This window comes from Somniosus microcephalus, chromosome 12, assembly GCF_052327205.1.
Source record: "Somniosus microcephalus isolate GS21.2 chromosome 12, FLI_Smic_1.0, whole genome shotgun sequence".
NCBI classification, from domain to species: Eukaryota; Metazoa; Chordata; class Chondrichthyes; order Squaliformes; family Somniosidae; genus Somniosus; species Somniosus microcephalus.
In genome coordinates, this window is record NC_140998.1 from 189,268,930 (window position 1) to 189,284,808 (window position 15,879).

Genomic DNA, 15,879 nt, shown 5'->3' on the forward strand with positions numbered 1-15,879 from the left:
CCAAATTTGGCAGTATTTGTCGAGAAGGTCTAGTTGTTGCTGTAATCCCTGTTCTGTGGGAGACAGCAGAACCAGGTCGTCCGCATAGAACAGTGACTTCACTTCTCCATCCAGGAGACGGAGACCTGGTGACTCGCTTTGCTCCAGCATGTCTGCTAATTCATTTATGTATATGTTGAACAGGGTCGGGCTCAAATTGCAGCCCTGCCGGACGCCTCTTCTCTGGGTGAAGAAATCGGTGCGTTTGTCTCCAATTTTGACCCCGCATTTGTTTTTCAGATACATTGATTTAATAAGGTCATAGACTTTGCCCCCTATTCCACACTGAAGAAGTTTATAATAGAGCCCTTCGTGCCATATAGAGTCAAAGGCTTTCTTGAAGTCGATGAAACAGGCGAATATTTTCCCATTTTTTGTTTGGTGTTTATGTTTTTCAATGAGGGTGTGAAGGGTATAGATATGGTCGGCGGTGCGGTGTTTTGGAAGAAAGCCTATTTGGTTTTTTCTGAGGATATTATGTTTGTTAAGAAAATCAAGTAATCTACTATTTAGAATACTGCAGAATAACTTCCCTAGACAACTGTTGACACAGATGCCGCGGTAGTTATTTGGGTCTGATTTGTTTCCACTTTTATATATGGGGGAGATTAGTCCTTGGCACCAGATATCGGGAAAACAGCCTGAGCGTAATATGATGTTGAATAGTTTGAGTATCGCACCCTGCATCTCCATATTGCTGAACTTTAGCATTTCATTTTTGATGTTGTCTGGGCCACAGGCTTTCTTTAGGTGGAGAGATTTTGTTTTTGTGGCCAGTTCTTTCCATGTGATTGGGGAGTCTAGAGGGTTTTGGTTGTCTTTAATTGTTGCTTCTAATGTGTGGAGTTTTTCTGTGACCTGATGTTGACTTGGGTTTGTTTTGTTTTTTGGGATGTCTTTGTAGAGGTTTTCAAAATGTGTTCTCCAGATGTCGCCATCTTGGATTGGTAATGCTTGCAATTGTGTTGTACTCAGGTTATTCCACATTTCCCAGAATTGTTTTGGATTGGTGGAGTTTTCAATTTCTTCGAGTATTTTGTGGGTATAGTTTTGTGTTTTGTTCCTAATGGTGTGTTTATATCTTTTGAGGGTTTCATTGTATCTAGTACGTAGGTCCGGATTGTTTGGTTGCCGATGCTTTTGGTTTGATATTTTTCTCAGGTCTTTTCTGGCATTTTTGCATTCGTGGTCAAACCATTTCATATTTTTATTTTGTCTTTTGTGATGCTTCCTCTTCTGTTTCACGAGGTCGGCTTTTACAGCTGCCTCATGGAAGATCATATTTATATCCTCTATGGCCGTGTTTACACCATCTCTGGTGATCTCATATAGATTTTCTTTAAATTTTGAAATTTTACTTGTGAGATCAGGTGAATTTAGTGCTGTGATGAATTTATCTCCACTGTCTGGGGCCCATCTGTATGTCTGGTTTATTTTATGTAGCTTACTGTGTTCCTTTTTTGTGTCTGTAGTTTGGGCAGAAAGTTTAAGGTACACATTTATTTGGTTATGGTCTGAGAGGGGGGATTGCTGCCTGACAGTGAATGCATTGATATCGCAGGGGTCCAGGTCAGTGATTTTATAGTCCACCACACTAGACCCAAGAGTTGAGGAGTATGTGAGTCTCCCTAGGGAGTCCCCTCTGAACCTACCATTAACTATGTACAGGCCTAAGGCTCGGCAGAGTTGCACTACCTCCCTAACGCTTTTATTTATTTCACGATCAAGGTTGTTCCGATTTGCGATGGCTGGTGTGACATCTAAAGGGGTCTGGCCAAACACATGGTTGTTTCCCTGTGGGTCTATGAAGTCAGGTTCACAACCGGTCCTTGCATTTAGGTCCCCACATATTATCACCTTTCCTTGGGCCTGGAAATGGCTGATTTCCACGTGGAGAGTATCGAATAACTCCTCTTCGAAATATGGCGAATCTATTGGAGGTATGTAGATCGCACATAAGTAAACATCTTTTTTTGCTATTCCTATATTTTTATCTAGTTTTAGCCATACGTGTGATTTCCCCTGTTTTACCGGTGAGATGTGTTTGTCCAGTTCTCCCTTATACCACACCAATATTCCCCCGGAGGTTCTGCCCTTGCGTGTTTTAGTGTTCTTTACTGAGGGCACAATGATTTCATGGTACATTGGAGGACAGTGGGTCGGCATGTCCTTTTGGCACCATGTTTCTGTTAACACAATTATATCAATGTCTTTTATAGCTTTTAGGAATTCAGGGTCTGTACTCTTCATCCCAAAAGTTGAGGAGCGGAGGCCCTGGATATTCCAGCAGCTTATGTGGAAAGAACGCATTTATATAGTTCAATAAAACGAAATAAAATGGACCTATTTTGTGGGATGAGTGTGGAAACACTATTTTCTATAATGCTAAGTGATGATTTAGTATAAATTTCATGAGGCATGCACATATATCTATCTAATAATAGTAATAATACTGATAAGATAACAATAATGATAATGATAAATAACAATATTAATAATTTCTCCAGCTTTCTATCAGGCTGTTCAGCATCGTCATGATCTTTCTCAGTTCTTGGTCTACAGTCTGTGGTCTAGAGGGGGGTCTTGGGTCAGGTATAAAAGCACGGTTCTGTTGTCGGTTTTGTAAAGGGGGGTGGGGGACATTGGTGGTCCTGTTTGGGCTCCCAATGGTAGGGGGGGTGGGAGGGCTGCGTCTTTTGGCAGTGTTTATGAGGTTTCTTGCGAAGACCCACATCCGCTGTTTGAGTAGATGTATTTCGTCATAGAGGTCCCTTGTGTTGATGTTTGGATGATGGGCCAGGGAGACGTTGGGGAGGACACTCTCTCACACTCCCAGTCTCTCTCTCTCACACACTCCCAGTCTCTCTCTCTCACACACTCCCAGTCTCTCTCTCTCTCTCACACACTCCCACTCTCTCTCTCTCTCTCTCTCTCTCACACTCCGACTCTCTCTCTCTCTCTCTCACACACTCCTACTCTCTCTCTCTCTCTCTCTCTCACACACTCCCACTCTCTCTCTCTCTCTCTCACACTCCCAGTCTCTCTCTCTCTCTCTCACACTCCCAGTCTCTCTCTCTCTCTCACACACTCCCACTCTCTCTCACACTCCCAGACTTTCTCTCTTTCTCACACTCCCAGTCTCTCTCTCTCTCTCTCTCTCACTCCCAGCCTCTCTCTCTCTCACACTTCCAGTCTCTCTCTCTCTCACTCTCTCTCACACTCCGTCTCTCTCTCTTCCCCCCAATCTCTCTCTTTCTCTTCTCCCCCCAATCTCTCTCTCTCTCTTCTCCCCCCAGTCTCTCTCCCCCAGTCTCTCTCTCTCTCTCTCACCCCATCTCTCTCTCCTTCCCTCTCTCTCCTTCCCCCTCTCTCTCTCTCCTTCCCCCTCTCTCTCTCTCCTTCCCCCTCTCTCTCCTTCCCCCTCTCTCCTTCCCTCTCTCTCTCTCTGTCTCCTTCCCTCTCTCTCTCTCTCCTTCCATCTCTCTCTCTCTCTCTCCTTCCATCTCTCTCTCTCTCTCCTTCCATCTCTCTCTCTCCTTCCATCTCTCGCTCTCTCTCCTTCCCCCTCTCTCTCTCTCCTTCCCTCTCTCTCTCTCTCCTTCCCTCTCTCTCCTTCCCTCTCTCTCTCTCTCCTTCCCTCTCTCTCTTCCCCCCAGTCGCTCCCTCTCTCTCTTCCAACAACAACATGCCCTCAAAAAAGCCTCGGCACCGCCGGGCACCCCCAGCTAGTTGTAAATAAAGTGGCCGTTAACTGAACTCTCCACCCCGGAGTCCTTCTTAATTGTTATATAGGTAAGTGTATAAAACCCCGTGAGACACAACACTGTGCCATCTCCATTCCCTGTATCAGTTCCCATTCCCTGTGCCATCTTCCATTCCCTGTATCAGATCGCATTCCCTGTATCAGTTCCCATTCCCTGTGCCATCTTCCATTGCCTGTATCAGATCCCATTCCCTGTATCAGTTCCCATTCCCTGTGCCATCTTCCATTCCCTGTGCCATCTCCATTCCCTGTACCAGTTCCCATTCCCTGTGCCATCTCCCATTTCCTGTATCAGATCCCATTCCCTGTATCAGTTCCCATTCCCTGTGCCATCTTCCATTCCCTGTGCCATCTTCCATTCCCTGTATCAGTTCCCATTCCCTGTGCCATCTCCCATTCCCTGTATCAGTTCCCATTCCCTGTATCAGTTCCCATTCCCTGGTTGAGTTCCCATTCCCTGTGCCATCTCCCATTCCCTGTATCAGATCCCATTCCCTGTGCCATCTTCCATTCCCTGTGCCATCTTCCATTCCTTGTCAGTTCCCATTCCCTGTATCAGATCCCATTCCCTGATTCAGTTCCCATTCCCTGTGCCACCTTCCATTCCCTGTATCAGATCCCATTCCCTGTATCAGATCCCATCCTCTGTGCCATCTTCCATTCCCTGCATCAGTTCCCATTCCCTGTATCAGATCCCATCCCCTGTGCCATCTTCCATTCCCTGCATCAGTTCCCATTCCCTGTATCAGATCCCATTCCCTGTATTAGATCCCATTCCAATTCGCTGACCGTACGAGGCCCCACCCCGCCTCCCTTAGGCCCCGCCCCTGGTCTGCTCCCTTCGCCATTGGCTCTCACTCCAAGTGACATCACAATGGGCTTTCTGGTCCGGGCACCAGGCGAGGGGCTGGGCGGCCGCTGATTGGCGGGGAGCCGGCGGCCTGATGGGCTGTTTAAATGTATGACTGACAAGTGGGGCTCGGAAGTTGCTTCCTCCCCGGCTCTGATTGGCAGAAAGTGATGGGGGCGCAGCTAAATCACACGTGGGTTGGGCTCGTTCCGGCCCGTTGATCAATAGCACTGTCGGGGCGGCACTTCACTGTGATTGGCAGCGGGGGGGGGGGGTGAGCGCGTGGGCGACCGCTGATTGGCAGCGGCGGGGTGAGCGGGGCGAAGGCGGTGATTGGCAGCGGCGGCCTGGGGTGGGCGGGGCGAAGGTGGTGATTGGCAGCGGCAGCCTGGCGTGGGCGGGGTGAAGGCGGTGATTGGCAGCGACAGGGTCGGCGGGGCGAAGGTGGTGATTGGCAGCGGCGGGGTGGGCGGGGCGAAGGCGGTGATTGGCAGTGCCAGTCTGGCGTGGGACGGGGACGAATGGCGGACGGGATCTGGCCATTCGTGTGTCGCGCTGTGACGTGACGCTGGGATTGTGATGGTTGAATTCTCACCTTTGCTCCGGTCTCTGATCCCCACAGACTCCCGGCCCCTCGGAAGGATGCATCTCACCGCTGCCCTCTGGATCAGTCATGAGTGAGTTTACCGTCGGATGGGGCTGGGATCCCGGTCCCGGATCGATATGTTGCGGAACGTTGTGACAGCGTTGATGCGACACGAGAGGATTGAAACCACCCTGGCCCGGGCTGATGAGATGAGGTTTTACGCTGAGAAGGTAATCACTTCCTCCCTTCGAACACCCCGTTTATCTTGTTCCTTCCTGCCGTCTGCCCAGGCTGTGTTACTCTGCTTTCCTCCGAATCAACAACGTGCATTTATATAGCGCCTTTCAGGACCACCGGATGTCCCAGAGCGCTTTTCAGCAAATGAATTACTTTAGAAGTGTAGTCACTGTTGTAATGTGGGAAACGCGGCAGCTAATTTGTGCACAGCAAGCTCCCACAAACTGCAATGTGACAATGACCAGATAATCTGTTTTACTGCTATTGATTGAGCGATAAATATTGGCCAGGACACCGGGGATAACTCCACTGTCGGAGGTGCTGGCTTCTGGATGAGACGTTAAACCGAGGCCCCGTCTACTCTCTCAGGTGGATGTTAAAGATCCCGCGGCACTAATTCGAAGAAGAGCAGGGGAGTTCACCCCGGTGTCCTGGCCAACATCACTAGAAAACAGATTGTCTGGTCATCATCACATTGCAGTTTGTGGGACCTTGCTGTGTAGAAATTAGCTGCCGCGTTGCCTACATTACGACAGTAACTACACTTCAAAAGTACTTCATTGGCTGTAAAGTGCTTTGGGATGTTTGGTGGTTGTGAAAGGCGCTATAGAAATGCAAGTCTTTCTTTTAAATGTACTGGGTCCAGTTCTGGACACAGAGACATAAGGGAGACATTCGACTACTAGGGGCATCACAGATTAGAGCCACGAGACCGGTCCCCGGTGCCAGAGGGACTGAGTTGTGTGGAGAGACTTGGGCGATTCAACCTGGAAAAGAGGCTCCCTAAAAACTCCCTCCTAAACAGCACTGTGAGAGCACCTTCACCACACGGACTGCAGCGGTTCAAGAAGGCACCTCACCGCCACCTTCTCAAGGGCAACTAGGGATGGGCAATAAATGCTGGCCTTGCCAGCAATGCCCATATCCCATGAATGCATTTAAAAAAAAGTCCAGATCATCTGTCTTTAGTAATTATTGGTTGAGGGATAAATATTAGCCCAGGACACTTGGAATAACTTCTCCTGCTCTTTTTCCAATAGTGGCCGCAGGGTCTTTTATGTCTACCTGAGAAGGCAGACGAGGCCTCGGTATAACATCTCATTCGAATGACGGTACCTCCAATGGTGCCGCACTCCCTCAGTACTGCCCCTCCGACAGTGCGGCACTCCCTCAGTACTGCCCCTCCGACAGTGCAGCGGAGTACTGCCTCTCCGACAGTGCAGCGCTCCCTCAGTACTGCCCCTCCGACAGTGCGGCGCTCCCTCAGTACTGCCCCTCTGACAGTACGGTGCTCCCTCAGTACTGCCCCTCTGACAGTACGGCGCTCCCTCAGTACTGCACTGGGAGTGTCGGCCTGGATTATGTACTGAAGTTTCTGGGGTGAGACTCGAACTGACCACCTTCTGATTTGGAGGCGAGAGCGAGTGCTACCCACTGAGCTAGAGAGGTGACTTGAGATCCTGGGACTATTTGCACTGGAACAGAGAAGGCTAAGAGGAGATTTAATAGGGTTTTTAAAAATGATCGAGTTTTGATGGAGTGAATGGGGACAATAAATTTCCTGTGCTCGGGGAGTCAGTGACGTGAGGCCATCAATTTAACGAGTGTTCTGAGAGGGATTAGTAGAAATTTCTGTACACAGAGGTGTTGAAGCACGGAATGCTCCCATAGAATCTCACAGCACAGAAGGAGGCCATTCGGCCCCTCGTGCCTGTGCCGGCTCTTTGAAGAGCTCTCCAGTTAGTTCCCACTCCCCCTGCTCTTTCCCCAGAGCCCTACAAATATCTGCTTTTCAAGTATTTATCCAATTCTCTTTTGAAAGTTATTATTGAATCTGCTTCCACTGGCCTTTCAGGCAGCGCATTCCAGATCTCAACAACTCGCTGCGTAAAAAAAATAATCTCCTCATCTCCCCTCTGGTTCTTTTGCCAATTATCTTAACTCTGTGTCCTCTGGTTACCGACCCTCCTGCCAGTGGGAACAGTTTCTCCTCATTTATCCCTCATGATTTTGAACGCCGCTCTTTACGAGAATGGTTCCAGGGATGAGGGACTTCAGTTATGTGGAGAGACTGGAGGAGCTGGGATTCTTCTCCTTAGAGCCGAGAAGGTTAAGGGGAAGATTGTGTTCAAAATCATAAATGGTTTTGAGAGTAAATGAGGGGAAACTGTTTCCGGTGGTAGAAGGGTCGGTAACCAGAGGACACAGATTGAAGGTGATTGGTTAAAGAACCAGAGGGGAGATGAGGAGATTATTTTTACACAGCGAGTTGTTGTGATCTGGAATGCGCTGCCCGAAAGGCCGGTGGAAGCAGATTCAATAATAACTTTCAAAAGGGAATTGGAGAAATACTTGAAAAGGAAACATTTTCCGGGCTCTGGGAAAGGGCAGGGGAGTGGGTCCAAAGAGCCAGCACAGGCACGATGGGCCGAATGGCCTCCTCCTGCGCTGTATCATTCTATGATTCTGTTAAATCTGCCCTAAACCTCTCTGCTCGAAGAACAATCCCAGCTTCTCCAATCCTCCACATCACTGAAGCCATGGGGAGGAGGTTGAGGCCAAGACCATGGTCTCTGTGAAAGGGGGAATTTGGGATCAATATTTGTCGATGGAGAGAGCGGGGCAGTGGGATGGGTTTGGGGATTGCTCGCGTACAGAAGGAGGGCAGGCTGGAGGGGCCGACTGGCCTCTGCCTGTGCTGGGAAGGAGCCTGCGGGTTTGACTGATCTGCCCTTGCTTTCCAGCTGGTGGATTACGCCAAGCGAGGACACGGACGAGAAAGCCATGAAGATGGCCGACTTCTGGCTGACGGTCAGTATCTCTGGCGCGGGGCTGGGGGCGGGGTGGGGGGGGCCCGCGGGGTCTTCGGGGTTGACCTGTGTCGCGAGTGTCACTCCGCCACGCCCGCGATCTCGCCGCGCTGGCCATCGCAAAGAGCCTTGGCTATTTGCATTTCTATAGCGCCTTTCACTACCTCAGGACGTCCCACAGCACCTTACAGCCAATGAAGTACTTTTTTTTTTAAGTATAGTCACTGTTGTAATGTAGGAAACCCGGCAGCCAATTTGTGCACAGCAAGCTCCCACATACAAGTGTGATCATCACCAGATGTTGGTTGAGGGATACATATTGGCCCCAGGACAGCGGGGAGAACTCCCCTGCTCCTCTTCAAAATAGTGGCTGCAGATCTTTTGCATTCACTGGAGAGGGCAGACGGAGCCTCGTGTTTAACCTCTCATCTGAAAGGTGACACCTCTGACAGTGCGGCACTCCCTCAGTACTGCCCCTCCGACAGTGCGGCGCTCCCTCAGCACTGCTCCTCCAACAGTGCGATGCTCCCTCAGTACTGCCCCTCCGACAGTGCGGCGCTCCCTCAGTATTGCCCTGCCGACAGTGCGGCGCTCCCTCAGCACTGCCTCTCCGACAGTGCGGCGCTCCCTCAGTACTGCCCCTCCGACAGTGCGGCGCTCCCTCAGTACTGCCCCTCCGACAGTGCGGCGCTCCCTCAGCACTGCCTCTCCGACAGTGCGGCGCTCCCTCAGTACTGCCCCTCCGACAGTGCAACGCTCCCTCAGTACTGCCCCTCCGACAGTGCGGCACTCCCTCAGTACTGCCCCTCCGACAGTGCGGCGCTCCCTCAGTACTGCTCCTCCGACAGTGTGGCGCTCCCTCAGTACTGCCCCTCCGACAGTGCGATGCTCCCTCAGTACTGCCCCTCCGACAGTGTGACGCTCCCTCAGTATTGCCCCGCCGACAGTGCGGCGCTCCCTCAGCACTGCCCCTCCGACAGTCTGGCGCTCCCTCAGCACTGCCCCTCTGACAGTGCGGCACTCCCTCAGCACTGCCCCTCCGACAGTGTGGCGCTCCCTCAGCACTGCCCCTCCGACAGTGTGGCGCCCCCTCAGCACTGCCCCTCCGACAGTGTGGCGCTCCCTCAGCACTGCCCCTCCGACAGTCTGGCGCTCCCTCAGCACTGCCCCTCTGACAGTGTGGCGCTCCCTCAGCACTGCCCCTCCGACAGTGTGGCGCACCCTCAGCACTGCCCCTCCGACAGTGTGGCGCCCCCTCAGCACTGCCCCTCCGACAGTGTGGCGCTCCCTCAGCACTGCCCCTCCGACAGTGTGGCGCTCCCTCAGCACTGCCCCTCCGACAGTGGCGCTCCCTCAGCACTGCCCCTCCGACAGTGTGGCGCTCCCTCAGCACTGCCCCTCCGACAGTGTGGCGCTCCCTCAGCACTGCCCCTCCGACAGTGTGGCGCTCCCTCAGCACTGCCCCTCCGACAGTGTGGCGCTCCCTCAGCACTGCCCCTCCGACAGTGTGGCGCTCCCTCAGCACTGCTCCTCCGACAGTGTGGCGCTCCCTCAGCACTGCCCCTCCGACAGTGTGGCGCTCCCTCAGCACTGCCCCTCCGACAGTGTGGCGCTCCCTCACCACTGCCCCTCCGACAGTGTGGCGCTCCCTCACCACTGCCCCTCCGACAGTGTGGCGCTCCCTCAGCACTGCCCCTCCGACAGTGTGGCGCTCCCTCAGCACTGCCCCTCCGACAGTGTGGCGCTCCCTCAGCACTGCCCCTCCGACAGTGTGGCGCTCCCTCAGCACTGCCCCTCCGACAGTGTGGCGCTCCCTCAGCACTGCCCCTCCGACAGTGTGGCGCTCCCTCAGCACTGCCCCTCCGACAGTGTGGCGCTCCCTCAGCACTGCCCCTCCGACAGTGCTGCGCTCCCTCAGTACTGCCCCCCGACAGTGCGATGCTCCCTCAGTACTGCCCCTCCGACTGTGCCATTCTCCCTCAGTACCGCCCCTCTGACAGTGCAGCGCTCCCTCAGCACTGCCCCTCTGACAGTGCGGTGCTCCCTCAGCATTGCCCCTTCGACAGTGCAATGCTCCCTCAGTACTGCCCCTCCGACAGTACTGCCCCGCCCTCAGTACTGCAACTGGGAGTGTCGGCCTGGTTTATGGGCTCAAGTCTCTGGAGTGGGGCTCAAACCCACGAACTTCTGACTCTGAGGCAAGAGTGAGCCGTAACTGAGAAGGGAGAGTTCTTATTTGGCCCGGTTGGGGGGAGGGGCAGAGTGGAATATTTCTGGGAATAAACCTCTTTTTTTCTGTTTGTGTCAGGAGAAAGATCTGATCCCGAAGCTCTTCCAGGTCCTGGCTCCGCGATTCCAGGACCACGGGGGAGTTCCGTGCGGATGATGCAGATTCCCACCCGGGAGAACTTGGACCGGGCCAAGATGGCGGTCATCGAGTACCGGCGCAACCCGCTGCCGCCCCTCCTCGCGTGGCGGCAAGGGGCCAACGAGAAGACCCTGCTCAACCAGCTGCTGAAGGGGTACAGGGAGGAGGGGGCCGGGGGCAGGGCCTCGGGCTCAGGCGAGTCCCAGGCTTCGAGTGCGGCCTAGCTGGGAGCTCGACCGGCGGAGAACAAGGAAGCGATGTGTGATCGATCACCCGCCCCGCCCCCTCCCAACCCCAGGGGACAACCTTCTGCTATTGGCCCGCGTGGGAACAAATCTGGGGGCGGATTCCCGGAGTCACACTGGAATGACGGCCTCCTGGGAATCGCCGTCAGCCTCGGGCCTGAATTTGCGCAGCGCCCGACTCCTGGTCGCTAAAAATATCAGAGGGATTTGCTCTCCTATAAGCTGTGCATCATATTAAACCCGCAATGTCTGATTCTCTTTAACAACTCTTGGGATCCTTCTTTCAGCTGTGCGGTCTGATCGCGAACAGCCCGTAAACCTCTGAGCAATGGCACGGCAGAGCTGCTAATAACCTTGGCGGCGCGCACTTTCTGCAAGTGTGGCTCTCGACCACCCTGTAATTGTCACTCTCTCGCTCCTGTCACGCCTCTCTGTCACCCTTAATCACAGTCAAATTTATTATAATGAGCACCAAATTTATTCGAATCTTGCCCTGGATTGGCTAATTCCAGACAAACGCCTGCCTGAACTTGGGTGGGCCACAGCCCTGCTCGACCTATTCGATCAAGGCAATGGCACCGACTCTCTGTTTCCGCTCAGTTATACTTCGCTGCCAGTTTTTCCTGATATATGGGAACTGCTGCATTGGGCCGGGGCCTTTTCCTGCCGCCATTTCCACAAATACAGTCATCACCGCTCGCAGCCTGTGCGTTACACCAAGTGAACGGTAAAACTGCATCATTCCTACTGGTTAGCACAGCTTTCAGGATATTGTTGGGTGAAGGGTATTGAGAGATATCATTGAATAGCGCAGCATAGAAACATAAAAGATAGGGGCAGGAGTAGGCCATTCGGCCCCTCGAGCCTGCTCCGCCATTTAATGAGATCATGGCTGATCATCCAAATTCAGTACCCTGTCCATGCTTTCTGCCCATATCCCTTGATCCCTTTAGCCTTAAGAAATATATTTAACTCCTTCTTGAATATATTTAATGAATTGGCCTCAAGTGCCTTGTGTGGCAGAGAATTCCACAGGTTCACCATTCTCTGGGTGAGGAAATTCCTCCTCATCTCAGTCCTAAATGGCTTACTCCTTATCCTTAGACTGTGACCCCTGGTTCTGGACTCCCCGGCCATCGGGAACATCCTTCCTGTAAGAGTAAACTGGGAGAGCTCCTTCTCCCCGAGACGGTCCCTGTGATATAAAGGGTCGACGTCGGCCTTATTCCCAATCAATCACTCGGAGTCCGGAGGTGCGTTCAGTAAAACAACTTTATTTACAAGTCGACAGGGAAGACACCCATCCTGGGATGAATGCTCCCCGATCACTGAGATCCCCTGCCTCATATATAGGTTTTTGTTCTAAGTCATGGCTTACAACATACTGTTGATTTTGGGTGCAAATTCTTGCGACCCGTGTGCACATTTTGACCGTTACATAGTCCTGTGACCCCATATGTTATCTTTACCACATTATTCAATTAGTAGCTGACGGTTTGTGCACATTATTCAAGTAGCAACTGACAGTTTGACCATTTGGCCACATTCCACCATACTTCCCTATGGGACACGTACATTGGATATATGCTCGGTTCCTCAATTCCCTTATTTTAGCCTTTTTAACTCTTTCAGTCCCCCCTTTTGGTTCTGATTAATCCCTTTTAATCATTGACCAACCCAATTATTTCTCCTATTATGGTGTCCTGCCGGGGTGGTGATCAAATCCAACCCATTGGGGCACCTTGTTTATATAACCCTATTATTATCCTGATTTCTATGCCCCCTACATCCTTTCCATCGACATATTATCCATCCAATTACATAGGTTATAAGCATTAATGTTATTACAGGTAGACTATCCTTTATCCGAAAACCTCGGGACCAGCCGTGTTTCGGTTTTCGGAGAATTTCGGATTTCGGAAGGTGGGTCGGCGGGGGTCCGCGGGGGGGTCGGTGGGGGGTCGTGCGCACGACTTACGCTGACACTCAGCGTAACTCGTGCGCACCCCCCCACCGCGGACCCCCGCCGGCCCCGACCCCCGCCGACCCCCCCGCGGACCCCCGCCGGCCCCGACCCCGCCGACCCCCCCCGCGGACCCCCGCAGACCCCGACCCCCGCCGACTTACGGTCGGGGTCCGCGGGGGGGTCGGCGGGGGTCGGGGCCGGCGGGGGTCCGCGGGGGGGTCGGGGGCCGGGGGGGGTCGGCGGGGGGTCGTGCGCACGACTTACGCTAACGCTCAGCGTAAGTCGGCGGGGGTCGGGGTCGGCGGGGGTCCGCGGGGGGGTCATGGCCGGTGGGGGTCCGCGGGGGGGTCGGCGGGGGTCGGGGCCGGCGGGGGTCTGCGGGGGGTCGTGCGCACGACTTACGCTGACCCTCTGCTCAGCGTAAGTCGTGCGCACGACTTACGCTGAACGAAAAAACCTTCGGTTTTTAGAGGGTTTCGGTTTTCGGAAGTTCGGATAAAGGGTAGTCTACCTGTAGTACGATGCATCCATTAAGCAGGTCTTTCTCCCAAGCCTTCGTTCGTTCATAGTAATAGTCCGTCTGCTCGATGAGAATCTGCCCAGGAGGCCTCTGTAACAATTACCACCGAACAGCATACATTACTACTTTATCAAGGTCATGTACATTTCTTCCATTTCCTTCTTTTTTGTTTTCTACGTTTTTTACAGGCGGCACATGCTGCTATTCCCATTCCTATTGCCAAAACCAATTGTACTATAACTAGTATGTGAGACGTAATGCTGTCCCATGGGTGGATGTTGACATTCACCCCCCAATCCCACAGCTTCTTATACCATGGGACTTCCTGTAGTTCTACTTCTATGTCCCTTTCTAGTTCCCCAAGGTTCCTTTGCAACATTACGTATTGTTTCACCATTTTACTTAAGCCCTCTTTTATCTCTTGCAGATCCCCTTGCAGGCGGGGTATCAGAGCCCCCATCAGATCTTCATAATTGACCAATTCGTCCCTTAAACTATCTGTCACATTTAGTTTAATTTCCTCCCTTGAGTGGGCATACACCAATCTGGTGTGTGCAATTGTCACAGGGATCTTTGGTGTAAAGCAGAAGTTAGGCATTGTGATTACACATACAAGGTTACTATATTGGTGCTCAGTCTCTGTGGTGGCTATACAATACTCCGCTCTGTCTCTATATCCCGAGCGGGTGTGATGGTGATCGACATGTGATAATTCCAACATGCACCCCTCTGTCTTATTATAGCCGCACTCATCCTTAGTGCCTTCTGTTGTGTATGTAACCTGTTCCACCTTAAGAGAGCTTAAGCCTGTTCCACCTTAAGAGATGTACTACTTTCTCAGGCTGCTGTAGACGTAATACCGGGAGTGAACACTGTATATAAGCACTGTGCAGTAATCTTGTATTCAGTATAGTCCCTACCTCCAACCAGTAAAGACCTGTTTTTATTGTTACTCATTAGTCTGTGTCTTAATGAACTAAATAATTCACAGACTTAACACTGGCGACGAGTCAGGTTCTTACCCTGCGGCAGTTATTCCACGGCGGTTGAAGAGAGGTTTCAAACCTCACCACCCCACTGGAAGCGACAGGCATTAGGACCCTGAAGCCTCCATCAGCTTGTGAACCGGAGTAGAAGACAGGGCTGGGGAAGACAGAGGTACAGGGCGATAGCGATCGGCAGATAAGGGCCGGGCCGCTTTCAAATCGATCGCATCTGCGATAAGGGCGCGAGAGCCGCTTCGAGCGGGAGGCGTTTCAAGCCAGCGATCGCACTACAGATAAGGGCCAAGAGCCGCTTCGGTCGGGAGCCGCTTCGCGATCAGCGATCGCATAAATGATAAGGGCCGCACTCGGGCTGACAGACAGCGTCGGGGGACGGGTGAAGACCGCCAAACGTGGGAAAACCGCCATCTTGGGAGCGGAGGACAACGACAAAGAGCGGGAAGCCGCCATCTTGTGTAACATAAAATTCCAACAAAATTGTAACAATGCCTAAACACGGGAATATTGGCACCTTTGATAGTGACATCGAGGATTGAGCCATATATGTAGAACGAGTAAAAATTATTGTAAGGCCAATAAAATTCGTGAGCAAGATAAAGCACTAACATTATTAAATTTAATGGGTGCGAAGACATACAGGCAATTGAAACACCTGTTATCACCAGATGAACCGGCGGATAAGACGTTCGATGAGATTGTTACTGTCCTGAAAGATCATCTAAACCCCACGCCGCTGATGCTAGCGGAACGATTTAAATTTTACGACAGAAGGCAACTACAGAATGAAAGCAATGCTGAATATTTGCTGGAATTGCGTAAATTAGCGAAATGTTGTCAGTTTGGAATGGGACTGACAGATGCACTACGAGACAAATTTGTGTGTGGTTTATTTAAACAAGATACACAAAAGCGACTGCTCGAGGAGAATGAGCTGACGCTTGAGAAGGCGGTCACTATGGCAGCAGCACACGAAGCCGCAGCGAGAGGCACGGCAGTAATGCAGCTACGGTCACCGGAGCTCAGTGCACACAAATTGGGTGTGAGTTCTGGCAAATGTTATCGTTGTGGAAAGACAACGCATGATCAGAACCAGTGTTGGTTTAAAAACCAAGAATGCAGAACATGTGGTAGGCTTGGACATATAGCTAGAGTATGCAGGTCAGGGAAGAAGACTAGCAACAAGAAGTCACCGCAAGGGAAATACGCAAAGGTACACAAGGTGGCCGAACAGGAGTCCGATTCAGACGCTAGCAGTAATGAACTGGCTGGCTTAAGCAGTATTGAACTGGCTAGCTTAAGGGTACTCAACGTTGGTAAGGGTGCAGACCTCCAGACAATTTGGGTTACTCTTCAGATAGAAGGAGTCCAAGTAAAACTGGAATTGGACACTGGATCGGCATTGTCGGTCATGAATAAGAAAGATTACAGAAGGTTATTCCAACATATTCCCCTACAGGATACGGAGATTATATTGACAACCTACACGGGGCA

At 51.9% G+C, this 15,879-nt stretch overlaps 1 pseudogene across 1 annotated transcript; it reads left to right on the plus strand.

Moving 5' to 3' along the window:
- The first annotated feature begins 5,294 nt into the window (after positions 1–5,294).
- LOC147109785 (large ribosomal subunit protein bL17m-like) lies at positions 5,295–11,593 on the plus strand (annotated as a pseudogene). Its single transcript, XR_015080351.1, has 3 exons — positions 5,295–5,468; positions 8,220–8,286; positions 10,594–11,593. The product of XR_015080351.1 is annotated as a large ribosomal subunit protein bL17m-like (transcript).
- Positions 11,594–15,879: the final 4,286 nt, after the last annotated feature.